The 12,773-nt window shown below is 41.8% G+C and overlaps 1 non-coding gene across 1 annotated transcript; it reads right to left on the bottom strand.

The window, feature by feature from the left end:
* Positions 1 to 8,275: 8,275 nt before the first annotated feature.
* Positions 8,276 to 8,381, bottom strand: LOC118988996 (U6 spliceosomal RNA). Its single transcript, XR_005066900.1, has one exon. It is a non-coding gene; the product is annotated as a U6 spliceosomal RNA (small nuclear RNA).
* Between the last annotated feature and the right edge of the window lie 4,392 nt (positions 8,382 to 12,773).

Genomic DNA, 12,773 nt, shown 5'->3' with positions numbered 1-12,773 from the left:
TGTCTTCCTTGTTGTTTGTTTTCTGTTTGGGGGGCATTTTTTACAAAAGCAAGAATGGCCACCATAATGACACTACATGACTGATTTGCCTAAAATCTGACAACTGATGTAGCCATTAGCAGTGCATCGATATTTCACTACAGTTCCCTCTGATGAACGGATGAGCAGGGCAGAAACACTTCTTTTGCTCCTAGGCTGTTCCTAGGACTATAATCCACAGGGAGTTTCCTGTGTTCTGGAAACGCCTCCATCTGCCCTTGTTAAATGCTGCGTTTTTATCCAGCTTAAAAACCAGGCGGACTTTGTTCAGTCTAAAAGTCAAACAACACTGCAACCTTGTGGAACTTCCATACTTTCAATCTCGCCGCTGTGTTTGGAGAATCACAATCCCCTCCTTCGTGCTAATAATTGGTTTCCAAGTGACTGCTCAAAGAGTGATTTTTTTCTTCCATGCCAAACAGTCTGACATTGAGCTGGGTCATTTGGAATCTGTTCATGGTGTTAGATGACTCCAAACAAACAAGAAAACCTTGAACAGAAGGAAAACTGTGTCCTAACATTGGTTTACCATTCGATTTCAAGAATTCACTTGTTTATAATTATCTTTCCATTACACTGGCTGTTCATCTTTATGTAAGACACTGAGCTTCATTAGTCATCACCGCGAGCAAAGGAAATAGAGAACTATCGATCCACAAGCAAAGCTCCTAAGTGATGTGCAGGTGTTATGAATATGGGCGGATGAAATGAAAGCTTCCCCTTTATTTTTCAAAGCAAGTCAAAATTCTTTAAACAAAGGAGTTTCTGGGATTGTCTTTTTTAGGGAGGGGGCGATAACTCCAAGGTCCTAACCTTCAAGATTATCTCTGAAACTAAGTTTCTGATTGTAGTGTAACTTTTAAAAAATTAAATAAATAGTCCAAGCACAGCGAGCACTACAACCTCACAATCGGAAGGTGAACAGATTACCAGCATACAGTGTCAAATTTCCTATGACAATTGCAAAGGCCTGAGTATCCAAAGTACTATGTCTACCCTTTAACCAACACAAAGGTTTGCACCGTATCTTACTTTATAATTCTTACCACCTTATAAAGTTTCAGGTCTTGTCATTAAGAAAATCAAAGCATTGGAATGGAACTGTCTGTGAATAAATGGAGAGAACAGAGTGGTCCTGGCCAAGCCACCACAGCTTACCCTAGAAAAGTGAATAAGCTCAACACCATGGGCAAAGGATGCCAGCTGACCCTGTTTAGAAAATGGTGTTGCAAACAGCATTTTCCCCCATCAACATTAATTTCCTCCCCCAGAGGGTTAGGTGGGATAAAATAAGATAATACTTATACCATTTGCTCACTAGGGCAAATGAAAACTAGCCCTGATTATTTTTCTGATAAGTTGAGGCTGTCTTACCTTGTTTTGAACAATATCCTCTAGTATGTCCTTAGACAAACATATCAATAATTGGATAGCCTTTACTGATTAATTGTATGTGTTATTTATTGTTTACAAACACATATCATAAACATTTTTCTTTATATTTGTCTATCACACATATGCATATTTATCATATGTGTATCATATGTAATCCTGGCACTTGCTGATTTAAGCTGAAAAGGAAGGATTCAGAGGCTCAGAGACTTAAGTTTTCACGGGTTCAATTCTGAGTAAATTATTTTTTTCTACTTCAACAAAAAAGACACTCCCCCTTATAACAGTCTAAGTTGGTAGTAGTTACAGAAATAGGAAACAATGGGTTGAGAAGATACAGAGATCCATATGTGTCAGAAAACCCGGACAGCATTCAAGCTGCTTCAGTTTTTTCCCTTTTTAGCTTTATCAAGGTATAATTGATACGGGAAAAGATGCCCACATTCAATGCATACGTCTTGATGAATTTGGACATCAGTGTGCTTGTATGAAGCTTATTCCGAGGTTCCCCGCAGCCCTTGGGGATCAGAGACTGTCCCCAAGACAGAGGCCATGGTGCTGTGTTTGTCCTTCTTAAACTTTTTTGGAAAATTATTTTGTGGAATTTGTTTTGCATTTATTTTCAGGGAAGTGGTTTAAGTAGTTTCTTACATAAATGATTTGAGATTTTCTGGAATTTTTTGTATCACTATCTAAACTTCTCATTTTAATTTTATTTTGTGTGCCCACTAATAACCTAACACATACCAATAATTTTGATAGGAGATCAGACAAAAATCCTTGTGCCCCAGGAAATCACACTGTCACCTAAAACTCTCCCACCTCCATCCCTCCACCTTTCTCTTCCTCCAACACCAGCAAATCAAATGATCGCCAACTAACGGACAGCACTCTTCAAGACCAAAATGTATTTCTCAGAAAGTTAAATTCCTTGGGGAAAATGAAACAATTTGCCAGGCACCATTATGAATGGTGTTTGGGCTCAGAGAGCTTGAGTCACACACCCAAGGTCACACTGTAAATGCTGTCATGAGGATGTAACCCCTGTTCTGTGTCACTCCAACGACCCTTCTCTTCCCTAGAACTTACACCTTTTTCAAAGACAGTGGCAGGGAGCGGGGTGGCAGGCAAACATAAGAATGAAAGGAAAAATCTGCTCAGAAATGAAGAAATGTGAATGTCGTAATCTTGCTCTCCAAATAGAAATCATTGGTAGAAGCAGGCTGAGACTAGAGAGTATAGATTAGCACCTGACTCAGGACCCTACCCAGGTTCCTCTAAAGCACTGTCATTCATTTTTTCACTCAGCCGTGATTTATCGGGTGCCTAGGAAGAACCTAGCTGTGTGTGAGTCACCAAGACAGCACAGGGAACCAGAGTCTCTATTCAGAAGAGGCAAACAAGGAACAAGTAAATTAAAAACACATATATGCAAAATAATTGGGAGGTTGGCTTTCTCTGAGAAGGTGATACTTGTCTGGAGACTTGGAGAATGGGAAGGAAACGTCTGTAGGAACAGTTTTCTAGGCAGCCAGCCAGAAGAGCAAATGCAAAGTCTATGAGGCAGGATTGACCTTGGCCCAGAAGAAACTGAAAAGCAGGTGACTAATGTAGCCTTATGAGCAAGCACCCAGTGGGTCGTAGGAGATATGGGCTGATCAAGCAGGGTTTTTCAGCTGAGATAAACGTGTCTTTCCTCTCTGTTTTCTTTCTCCCTTCTTTCAACAGCCAAGTACAAACATTTTTATTTTGGACTATGCCCCCAATCAGGAAACACACTGTATTTTATCCTCAGTACCTCCTGCAGGACAAAGCCCTCGGTCACCACTAGGGGTGCTGTTCCCTGACACTGTCTCACATTCATGGGATTAGACGGTGTTTGGGGGCATCTTTTTTCCTCCTCACAATATGCAGAAGGTTAGTGTAGTCTAGTAACTACATGCCTGGACTGTGGAGTCACTTACACCTGGGAACAAAGACAAGTTTCCTAATCTTTCTAGATCCCAGGGTCCTTGTTTCAAAAAGGAAACACCTATATCTCGATGCATTGATTATTTGAGGGCTAAGCAAGATAAAGTATCTAGATTGCACAGCACAGGGTCCGGCAGGTGGTAAGTGTACGACGCATGTACATAGCATTGTAATTGCTTCCCCTCTCCTCACCCAATTCCACAGGTAGAGGAACAGAAACAAGGAGATAAAGTGACTTGTTGAAGATCTCACACTGTAGACTGGCGAGAAGCAAAACTTTGGGTGCTTCATCTAAGTATTCTTCCCCCTTCACTGCAGCGAATCGCTGCAAACTGAAAATTGATTAATAAACCTGTTTCTGCCTTCTGGGAGAAGGCGTCCTGTGCCATGAGAGAAAGGTCAATTTCTGGGAGCAGGGGATTAGTTCGGGCATTGATCTAAAACCTCTTTGACAAGAATTTCTGAAGGGCAGACTTTCTTTGCATTAAGCATTTCCCTTCACAGTGTCTGCTGAAGGAAAAACAAAAACAAAAGCAAAAACAAAACAAAACAAAAAAAAACCCTACCCTGTGCTTTCTTCAAAGGAAAAAATAAAATGAATGGAAGCTGGATGAATTTCTGCAAGTACTCTTGTCTTTATCCATAATCCTAAAATGAGCCCCGATGGAAGACCAATACTGTTATTACATCCAGTGCTTAGTACTGACTTCCCCAAACTCTGACAAGCCACTAATCCCCATAAAATATATGGAAGCTAATTATAACTGAAACACACAGAAGTCAGCCAGGAGGTTGCAATCAGTAAGACTCATTGAATGAAGACTGACGCTCTCTGTGCAGGAGACATGAGTCTCCTCCCCTCATCCCCAGGGTGCGTCTCCCTGCTTCCTTGCCTGCAGGGTCCCCCAACAGCAACTCCGCTCTGTAAACAAATGTGCTGGACCCTGAGAAGGAAAGGAAGCATGCTCACTGGCTCATGCCCAGGGGTCATTTTGAAAGCTGGAGACTGGAGATAGCCTGGTGCCATCTCTGTAACCTTGAGCCTGAGGACTTTCCCCACCGTTTTCTTCTCCCAAAAAGAGTGTCCACCAGGCACTCAGCAGAGTCCCAACTTCCCCCTACAATGTTATCAGCTGCAGGGCCACCGGAAGTCCAGGCAGGTCCAAATGCTGTTAAAGCCTCGTTAGGAAGCCTAGGCGCATTTCAGCAGCTGTGGCTCTCATGAAAAGGCAACTAGATTTTCTGCCCTAGAGAGACAGGATCAGTCAGCCCTGAATCCGAGAAAAGCAGGGGCCAGGAGAAGGTAATGCAACTGGAACTAGGTGTTTGGGTGTTTGCTGATCATTTCCTTTGGCCACCTGGAGAGAGAATCCTGATACAGTTGTCCCTACCTACTCACTATTGATTTATTCACTCACTCGCCTAAAATATATTCTATTCCATGCTTAACTGTGCGAGAGAGATAATCCCCTCCACATGTATTTCAAAGAACATTCGTCATTTTAAAAACTCATTGAGGAATCTAGTTCTGTAATTTTGAAAAATAAATCAGAAACGCTGACGACTCTGTCTCCTCCAGAAAACTCACAGTGCATAGAAGTTCTAAGTTCTATGTTCAAATAAGTACTAATTTTGTTTATTTCTGCATTTTTCAGACTTACTTGCTTACAACCCCACTTTCCCTTCTCAGCCAAACCTATTAACCATCTGGGGTGGTTTCCTAGATTTGGCCCAGGGGCCACTGTTTACCTGTGGTTGTGACCTGTGCTGTCAAGTCCAGTGGCCACTAGGCACCCGTGGCTGCTGAGCCCTGGAAAATGGATGAGTCTAAATCGAGACATGCTGTGTAAACGCACACTGAATTCTAAAGACTTGGTTCAAAACAACAAGGATGTAAAATGTTTCAATATCTGTCCTATGATTATATATTAAAATATTTTAGATCTATTGTTTTAAAACATTATTAATTTCACCTATTTTTTTACTTTTTAAAAATATGGGTGCAAGAAACTTCAAAATCATATGAGGGATTCCCATGTATTTCTGTTGGACAGTGCTGATCTCAGTCACTTCTCTACTGGGCAGAAAGCCACAGTCTAAAATGAATTCATTAAAAAAAACCAAAAGCCCTCATCTCCTCTGTGTCCCCTCTTTCAGCCAAGAGTGTTCTCAGCAAAGTCTTCCCTAGTCTGGGAAGCCAGTCATATCTACACTTCTCTCTATCATTCGGTTACTGTCATATCATGTTGCTTTGGTTTCCTCGCAGATGTTTCTGGAATTTTCATATTTGTTTCCTTATTCAGTCTGTACCTCCCTGAAACAGAAGGTCAATTACATAGGGCAAAACTGCTTTTCAACCTTCTTTGCTGTGGTTCCAGGTCAAGTTGGCCATCTGGTATTGCCTTTTGCCTTGCTTCCGGTGGCTCTAACACTATGTCAGAGTAATCCCTTAGTAAACATTTTGATTGAATGAAAGAACTATTGTCCTGGCTGGTGTGGCTCAATGGATTGAGTACAGGCCTGCAAACCAATTCCCAGTCAGGGCACATGCCTGGGTTGCAGGCCAGGTCCCCAGTAGTGGGGTNGATTGGTAGGTGGGCGCGTGATCAGCATCTTGATTGGTAGTTAGTACTCGTGATCAAGGGATGCCCACAAGGGTGGGGGCTACCTGGCTCGGCTGCAGCATCCTGTTTGGGGCTGCCTCAGCCAAGCCCTCCTGGTGCGATTTTCTTGATGGATTGCATTCACCATCTTTAGGCCCCGACAGGTTGCAGGCCAGGTCCCCAGTAGTGGGGTGCATGAGAGGCAACCACACATTGGTGTTTCTCTCTCTCTCTTTCTCCCTCCCTTCCCTGCTCTCTAAAAATAAATAAATAAAGTCTTTAAAAAGAGAGAAAGAACTCTAAACATATCAAACACAGAAACAAGATGCTATTTTTGAGAAGGATGAGATAAAAAGTAATGGGGGAGATGAGAAAACCTTGCACTCTTGTTTTATTTAGTAGACAGCTCTAATCCAAGCCACTGCCCTGAGGACTGTGGATTTTAATCCTAACGATAAGAGCAACAACAATATTATTGTCCTGTTGTGTTTACTTTGTGCAGGACACAGTTCTAACTGCTTTTCCTGTATGGACAAATGTAATCCCTAAACAAGCGTGTAAGAGAAACACTGTTACCACCTTCTCATTACAGATGAAATAACAGAAGCAGCGAAAATGAAGTGATTTACCCAAGATGGTGCAGCTAGTAGGTGTCAGAGCCAAGGCACTCGGATTCACTTAACCATCTGACCATACATTAAACCTCCCTGTTTTCCCCTGTTTTCATTAACTTTATCCTATCATGAGCATATTAGAAGAATATCACCTAGCATGGATTAAAAACATAGATCTTTTTAAAAATCTATGTAAAAAGCAAATGGAGGTATCAATGTAGCAATGAACTGTAAATCTTCTGTTTTTCGTACTGTCTTAAGCATCCAGCCTCGTGACAAGGAGAAAATGAGGCAAATATTTTCTGTTCAGCCTGAGGTGTACTTGTACGTTTTAATCGCTTGCCTTGTATACTCATCAGAGCCATTTTCGTGTTAGTTGTAAATTCTCTGTGTAAATGTATGTAAAATTGGGCTATCAACAGATATTCCCTATTAAAATAAAAAGTATATCTGCTTTCAGTGACAAAACAGGAAACTCAAAGCACAAACTAAACCAGCAGATGCTGAGGCCCATTTCAACCGGGTTGGCAAGAGGCTTGGAGGCTGATCTATGGGCAGGACCCCCAGCCTGACGTTCGGCTGGGCCTGCCTTGCTCCCTGCCCCTTTCATTCCCCACGCAATTCAGGTGACCTAACTTTCCTCCTCCTGTGGAGCTTCCATAGTCTGACGTCGCATCTGACTCTCAGCAGAACGAATGTGGAAAACCCCCTGACTCGAAAAGCCTTCAGCTCAGTTGAATATCAACTTCCCATTAGCTCTGCAGTCCATTCATTCAATGAATATTTACTGAGACTGTACTGAGCACAAGACTACATCTGTTGCCTGGATTCTTAGTCCCTGAACTGTTTTCCTAGGCATATATTCCTTTTTTTTTCTTCAATATCCCAGCTTGGATTTCTGGTTGGTTCTGCCTGGTCTGGGCAGGCAGCCTTGGGTGGCTTCTCCAGGATTAGTTTATCTGATTTAAGATTATCTCTACTCCAGTGTTCCTCCTTTCCCCTGCTAATGTGTGAGCCTAGTCCTTCTTGTTTGGGCACATTCCATGGCTGCTTCTCCTGGCTCCTCTCCAAATCATTACACACCCATCACTTGTGTCCAGAGTTGACCTCCTAAACAAACACTTCTACACATCATTCCAAATTTTTAATACATTACCTCATGGCTACCCCAACTGCACGAGTTCCTAGAATACCAGTGAAATCAAACACAACACCAATTAGGGCCACTTAAAGAGAGGGATGTGGCTTACAGCTATCTGTTGCATTTAATACTTCCTACCAATGCAAAATACTCTACTTTAGTCATGTGACCCAAAGTGCACCCCCATGAAATAATAACCCTAAGAGAGGCCCCATGAGAAAAAATGGTCCATGTGGAAACCCTTGTATTCTGCAAACTAGTTTGACGTGAGACTCCCACTGGTGTCCCACTGAACCCACTTAGGAAATGCTAAAGGAGACACAGACAAAGCAGCTGTATTACCCACCTCCCAAGGAGCCTCTCCTTGGAGTGGAGCTTGGAGAAGGATGCACACAGCACACAACACAGGTACTGTCATGTGCTGCCTAGGGACATTCAGGTAAACGGCAGACCCACACACTGCAGCGGTCCTGTAAGACGATTTCCTTTTTAAAATTTAATCCTTGTTGTATTTTAAAAGTATAGAATGCTTCCCAAATTTGTGTGTCCTCCTTGCATAGGGGCATGCTAATCTTCTCTGTGTTGTTCCCATTTCAGGAGATGTGCTGCCACAGCAAGCACTGGGATGACTTCTGTCACCTAGTCACATCACAGCACAGTTCCTTCCTAATCTGTGCCAACCCAGGCTATCATTTCTATCAGCCAGAAATGCTCGGCAGCACGCACCTGGGCCCAGGTGAGCTCCCCACAGAAGCTGCCTTTCTAAACTGGTGTAATAACTGGATCCATCCTTGTGGTTCCCATTCTGACTGCGAGATGCCCTTCAGCAATAATCATTAAGAAACGGGATAGAAAAAAAGAGTTTGTTGCTTACAGGGACGTACAGGACACACCAGGGACCCCACAGCAGGGAGCAGGGATCGGGGAGCAAGAGCACTGGCCTGGGGCTCTGTTTTTATTGGGGCCAACAGTGGGAGTCTGGGGTTTCCAATGCTCACTTTTTATTGGTGAATTTAAAACATAAAAACAGGAATTTAAAGGACATCGAAGGAGGAAAAAAAAATCAAGTAGCCCAAATGGTCCAAGATCTCTAAAACAAAGGGCTTAGCTTTTTATCTGTTCCTGTGCCTGGGGATGTGTTTGTTCAAGACAGGGTTCCTGGAAGTGCGTGCCTTGGCAATCAGAGCTCCAGCCAGGTACTTGCATTACAAAAAGAAAGGCCGCCCATCGGGGTTTACACTGCCGTTCCTGTCGAAGTGCAGCAATGTAACTGCAGTGCCAGGCCATACCATGGAGGCCTGCATGAGTGCACAAATGTCTGCACAAAGACGAAACCGTCTAAAAATGTATTTCTCAGAATGTATCCCAGTCATTAAATGACGGTAAACAAAGCACGAATGTGAGCAGAGGGTACAAAATAAGATTGCTCAGGTGGTCGGCCATTCATTGGAGTGAGAATGTTGGGTCTGTGTCCTGAATCCCTACCGAGTCTAGGACATGTAAAGAAAGTCAAATGGATGACAATTTTAACAAAATTTTACAGTTTATGAAGAGATCCTTAGTTCTCCTATTCATGCAGCTCAGAACTTCTCAGACCTTACTAATTTCTGGTGCCCTTAATCACCCCTAAGAAGAATGTCCAGCCTCACCCCGAATCGGACTCCACCTAAGTATTTCCGTGGTTGCAATACTAAGTATCTATTTTGCAGCCCATCCGCTCATTGACATTTGTTTCACTTCAAGTCCCACAGGCATATAAAGCCCATCTCATATTTAATAGGCTCAGCTTATTTCGCTGGCTTGGTCATACTGGAATAGCTAAACATGGCAGGTGAGGAAGTAGAACCAAGATGCAGGGATTCAGCCACAGAGCTCGGCAGCCATGGCCCTCCCTTGGCCAACCCAGTGAGGGTGTCCGCGAAGGTGCAGGCTAATTCTATTTGAAATCTTCATTTGTCACTAGCATGCCTTTATTCCTCTCACCCATACTCAGGAAACTAAGAAAAACTGGCCAGGAGCTAAAGATTAATATGACAATGTGCACTCACTTCTTTTTTAAAGGGCCCTACGAAGTTACCCATGTAGATCTTAATTTGCTCTTGGGGCCTAACCACCTCTTCAGAGTCATTACTGGCTCCTGCCTATAGCAGCCCATGTATAATAGAAGGGCCAGAACTCACCAGGAGGCAAATGAAACATACTGATAGTCTGTACTGCCCTCCTCCCCCAAACGTTCTAAGTTAAAGGCTCGGTGCCTATTAAGACCCAAGGGTGTCGTTAATGTAATTGCTCACAATTTTATGCCTCAATCTCCTGTCATTGAAAAGGGGCCAGTAATGTTGTCCTAATTCTCCCATGACCTCAGGTGAGAATTTGTTCTTTTAACATGTCTATCGAAAAATGAAATTTTTCAAGAAAAAAAAATGAAAATGGATTAGGAAAGAAAAGTAAAACACAGAAATTAAAGCCAGCTGAAAGAAAACGGTCCTCATTTCCTCACCTCTGTCCCTTCTAAGGCACTTCCTTGTTTTCCTTCAACCTCCCGAAGAAGGATTTCCAGCTCCACCCCAGAGCTTGGCTCTAGTTCTAGGTGTATTTGCGGCTGTAATGTTTAAGCTGTGGAGGGCTGTGTAGTATGCCTGCCACACTGAGGGCAACGGAGAAATATTATATGAGAAAAATCGATGGATGCTATTGTTTTATTATTTTCCTTCTTTACTTTTGTATTTCCTTCTTTAGTTTACCCCACAGTGAGGATAGGGACGATTCAAAAAGGGACACCTGAATGATGTGATGACATTTTCTGTGTAACGCCTCTGCTGGTCAATCCTTGTGTTTGCAGTCTTTTGTTACTATTGACAATACAATGTCCAAGGGGTATTGGTTCCAGGACCCCCACAGACGCCAAGGTCTAAGGATGTTCAAGTCCCTGATACAAAATAACATAGTATTTTCATATAACCTATGCATATTCTTCCTTCAGATAATCTCTAGATTACTTATCATTCCTCATCCAATGTGAATGCTATATACACAGTGGTTATAATGAATTGTTTAGGGAATAATAACAAGAAAAAAATCTGCATATGTTCAGCGCGGATGCAACTATTTTGGCCTAGCTACACAGTACACATCAGGAACAATGTAACTTAAAAAAAAATCTTTTCTGTCCATGATGGGTTGAACCCACAGATGTGGAACCTAAGGCATGAAGGGCCGTCTGTACTTCACACTTTCCACAAACTGCTGCAGGTGTAGAAATAAGAAGGAATCGCGCAGTGGACGCAAAGACACAGGTACTCAAGCTGCAGGTTTTGGCCAAAACTCAGTATCTATTCCTCTCCCCTCTCCTTCTCTCTTCCAAGTTTCTAGACACTTCTAGTCTTAGGCTACAGGAATGCAAATCCATTTTGCTAATGTTCCTCACACAGTTGAATTCTCAAAGCCATACCTCTCCTGACCAAGGAGGTAATAAAATCTCCAAGAAATTGTAAGAATCACTGGTAGTTCAAGAGGAACTGTTGGGGTCTTCTTGCTCTTTCATCATCAATAGCCCCACAGAATGGGGAAGGCAGGCCAGTGTTGAATGACTGCATATTTTTAAAATCTGCGTTGTTATTATGCCAATTATAATTAAAACACTTTGTTGAGTTTCTCCAAGTGCAGACTATACTTGTCACTGGAGAATCAAAAGGTTATACAAAACATATGATTTCTGCCATCAAAGGTTTACAATATATTTGTGAATTCCATGTGTGTTCATGCATACACATATATATCACATACATGTATATTGCATAAAATTGCATATATGTGTACATGAACATTATATATACATACATATACATACATCTATGATGGTAATCGGTAAATTAAGTTTGGAATTAGAAAATTAAATTGGGAAGATTAGTGAAATATTACAATTATCTATCTTTAAAATAACAAATAATATTAATGGAAAATATAGAATAACAGTTTACAAATTAAAAGTAAGAAATAAAAAAACTTCCAGGAAAAAAACTGTATTTTTTGTCTATCTTTAATTTTATATACGTTTTTATTTTGTATACAGACTTCAAATTTAAAAAATAAGTTGAAGTACGAGACACCATATACGAAATGTAAAATGAGTGTTACGTGTACAGGCAGCTAGTATGAAAGTTTAGAGGAGATCAAACCTGGGAATCATTATGGATTCTCTCCAAAGGAAGTTAAACAACTTCTGAATGTTTTACACAGAGTAGAACTCTTAACTCCATGGGACCAGTGTGGAGCAAGAAAACTTTCAATGAAATGCACATTAAATGCAGCCTTTTGAAATGATTCAACTTAATACTTTCATACATGTACATAAACTAAAAACTGTAAGCATACTTGTCACATAGTAGCCCTGTTCGTGCTTTATTGAATGATTAAAAATCATTTTAATTAGCTGCGTATTCATTGGCAAACTACCATAACACTTTTTAAAGAAGCGTTAAAGAATAGAGTATTTTATTTTCCTGAAGAAGCCTAACAATATCATCCCTGGCGTCTTCCCCTCACCCCCTACAAAATTGCATACCTTTTCTTGGCAGTGACCAAAATAGTGGAAGATGCTCTCCACCCGAAGCTACACAGAGTCCACCCCAGACTCTGAATGAATGAGTCTAAAGCCCTGAGCCTGACAAGGAATGACTTTTGCCATCACCTCTCCAGACTTCTCTGTCACAGACTTGGAATGTAAAACAGGGCGGAACTGTTCAATCTGGAAGCTAGCTACTCCTTTGGTAGTTTACCTCAGGGCTCTCACAAACGTTGAACTACTTGGCACTATGAGCGACTCCCCAATAAGAGTGCAGACAACAAAGATTCTTCTCATTCAGTGAAGAAGGACAATACCTGAAACATTGCTCAAGATTCTTGATCTCAAGTGACAGAAACCCAATGGAAACTAGTTTAATCAGAAAGCAAATCAGTTCACATTCCTGGAAAGTCCAGGGAAGGACTGGCTTCAGGGTCTCCAGATCATCA

The sequence above is a fragment of the Sturnira hondurensis genome, unplaced genomic scaffold (genome assembly GCF_014824575.4).
Source record: "Sturnira hondurensis isolate 20B ecotype Veracruz unplaced genomic scaffold, ASM1482457v3 Scaffold0006413, whole genome shotgun sequence".
NCBI classification, from domain to species: domain Eukaryota; kingdom Metazoa; phylum Chordata; class Mammalia; order Chiroptera; family Phyllostomidae; genus Sturnira; species Sturnira hondurensis.
The sequence above is the reverse complement of the archived record's forward strand: the minus strand, read 5'-3'. Positions and strand labels throughout refer to the sequence as shown.